Genomic DNA, 3430 nt, shown 5'->3' with positions numbered 1-3430 from the left:
TGGTTCAGTTTTGAAGATTTTCAAATTCAAATGGGGATGGTGTTCTTGGCGCGTTTTTTGGTTCAGAAATTTCAAATTCTTGTTTGTTAATATAACTAAATGGACGCGTGTATGTTACAAGCCACAAGCGTGGCTCAGTTGGCTTTTGTTTTGAGAAACAACCTCCAGGTCGTGGGTTCAACACCCTTAGGGACCAAAACCTCTTTTTTATCACTATTTTTTCTCTATTTTCTTCACAACTTCAACCCATTAATTAACCAATCAAACTAATTCATTTTCACTTCATTTTTTACACACTCTTTATTTAACACATATATTTTATGAATATCCAAAAAAATCACAAAAAAATATTTATTTAATACATTTTTAATTAGGTTTAAAATGACATGTTTTTAAGTGTTTTTAAAATACTTTAAATATTGTTTTTCGTTTGATTTTTCAAACTTAATCATTTGTAAATATTTTGTGATCAAACCCTAATCATTTAGGTGTTAATTAAGTATAATCTTTGTGTTTATCTTAATTAATTTGATTTCTGTCAAAATTTCAAACTGTTTTAAAACAAACGATCACAGTTTTTCAAAACGATAAACCATTTCTTTTTGGTTTTCTTTTCAAAAGAAACTATTGATTAAATCTTTTTGGATTGATCAATTGATTTTCAAAATACCATGGGCCTCCATGTAGGTATAAGTCCCGAGCCCCTTTTGTACATACCCATTCCCTTTTTTCTTTGTACAATTTTTCTTTAAACATAAAACTTCTTTCAAAACAAAACTTTCAAACTGTTTTCAAAAGACGAAACCTTGCGTCTGTTAATAAAACAATTAACCATGTTTTGTAAATAAAACAGGGGCCTCCACATAGGTATAAGTCCCATTCCTTTGCATGAAATTAGGTATTTCATTGTACATACACCTTTTTGTACATACCTCGATCAATTTGATTTTTAACTTCGAATAACAAATCAAAAATGAAGGTTTCCTTTAAATCTTCCCAAAAATACCATGGGCCTCCACATAGGTATAAGTCCCAAGCCCTTTTGTAAATACCTGTTTACATAGCTTTGAATAAACTCAATGGGCCTCTCCCCGAGTATAAGTCCCGAGCCCCCCGTGTTTACAAACGGATCATGCTTACAGGTATATTTCCTTCATAAACTCCATTGTATACACACACTTTATCATATATAACTGTTCATATTTGTTCATATTTGTTCATGTACTTGTTCATATTTGTTCGTACTTGTTCATATTTGTGATTGTGTTATATATATGCTTGTTCAACTTAGTACAACACTAGGTTCCCCATAGCCTCCTATTGGGCTTCGTGCAAAGAATCTCCCTATTTTAGGTTAGGACATAGAGTATGGTTTCCCGGTGAAATCTCTCTAAGAGCTCAAACCAACTATACCACGCCTCCCCTTGGGCTTCGTACAAACGACTTGTCCCTCCCATAGCCTCCTCTTGGGCTTACAATGCAAGGACCCTCGATTGTCCCTCCCATAGCCTCCTCTTGGGCTTACAATGCAAGGACCCTCGAATAGCCTCCTCTTGGGCTTCGTACAAGGACCCACGGGCTTCTTATAAGCATCCCCAATATCCAAATCAAATACCCTATGATATTAGACATTTATCATCTCTATGATAGGAGTATTTCTTCTATATCATCACAAACAATCAATCAATCAATCAATCAACTTAACTTTTTTTGCCACAAGGCTGGCTAATCAATCAAACCTTTTTGCCACCATACTGGCTGATTAATCAAAGTTTTTTGTCACAAGGCTGACTTCATTGAAACTTTTGCCACAAGGCTGGCTGATTAATCAAAACTTTTTGTCACAAGGCTGACTTCATTGAAAGTTTTTGCCACAAGGCTGGCTAAAAAGCATCTTTATCATTCTAAGCACCATAAGTGGCATGGCCCAGGGCTTATAATGAAAAGATTTTCAAACAAAATCAAACAGGTGTATGTGATGATATAGATTAGATACATCGAACATTTAGATGACATTTGTCTCTTATCCTTTGCTTCCACTAGCATAAGTGGGAACTACGATTGCTCTGACTTTCTCAACATCCCTTTGAGAATACGTAGGCACAAGGTCGTATCCTTGGCGAGCAAAACTTCTCCCTCAAACCACTCAAACCTTAGCACCCGTAGACCCCGAGCTACAGATGCTCTGATTCCCTCTAAGGGATATGTATGCAGAGGATCGCGATGATCTTTGCGAGCATAATCAAACAAACACCTTAGGTCCCACCTATCTCACAACAGAACCTCTCAATAACACAGAATGAAAAACATAGCAAAGAAACCTATAGAGTACTATAGATACGTTGGGTGCTAATACCTTCCCTTCGTATAACCAACCCTCTTATCCAAAGATCTCTCCCCCACTTTTAAGGTTATTGCAGCTTTTTTCCTTTTTCCTACTTTGGAAACAATAAAAAGTTTGGTCGAAACAAAAGAAAAATCATTTTTTGAGCACTCGAGCCCAAAGAAGGCATCAGGTGTCTCATCCACAAAAAGATACGATTTTTCCCCGCGACAGTACCGAGGAGGTATGTAGGCACAAGGCTTAATTCTTTGCCGAGCTTATTTTAAAAATTCAAACAAACCCTTTTTTAGCACACACGACACGTATTTTCAAAAAGGTTCCTGTGGAGTACCACAGATATGTGGGTGATTAAAACCTTCCCCTTGTATAATCAACACCCGTACCTAAGATCTCTTCTTTTTGTTTTAAAAACAAACTTTGGATTTTCTTCGTTCTTTTCCCTTTTCCTTTGGAAATAATAAAGCGCGGTGGCGACTTTCACTGAAATATTGAGTCGAGTCAATCTAATGGTTTCGTTCTCAAATTTTCCCCGCTATAAATCGGTGATGTTAATTTGTGCAACTGAAGGTGAAATAAGATGCAGGTTTTGGATAATCGAATGGAAGATTGGTGAATTGGTGGATATATGGTGGCTAGTATTATGATCCAGTTTCTGACTGGAAGCCTTTGGAAGAAGCTCCCTTTGTTGATGAAATGGAAGTAGATAATCCTCTGCCTCTGGTTGTCTGGACTCCTTATCCGTTTTCAGTTCTGACAGGAGATTTTCTTACTTTGTTTAACTGGTTTAGGGAGATATCTCTTGAGGAGAATCCTGATATGGAGTATCTTGTCTATGAGTATGATGCTGAAGAAGAACCTATTAAAGAGCATCCTGGTGAAGATATTCCTGTTGAGGAAAATCCTATTGTTGATGCTCAAATGGTTGAAGCATCTGCTGATCCTCCGGTTCTTGAAGAGAATCCTGTTGCTTCTTCTGCTGGTCCTTCAACATTTGTTCTATTGGAAACTCTGAAGGAACTTCAACATAATCAAGCTTCAGTGTTCAGTCGTCTGGACAAGCAGGATGACACCAATGTTGAATTCAGA

Source organism: Vicia villosa, unplaced genomic scaffold, assembly GCF_029867415.1.
Source record: "Vicia villosa cultivar HV-30 ecotype Madison, WI unplaced genomic scaffold, Vvil1.0 ctg.001667F_1_1, whole genome shotgun sequence".
Taxonomy (NCBI): Eukaryota; Viridiplantae; Streptophyta; class Magnoliopsida; order Fabales; family Fabaceae; genus Vicia; species Vicia villosa.
Note: the sequence above shows the minus strand (reverse complement) of the source record.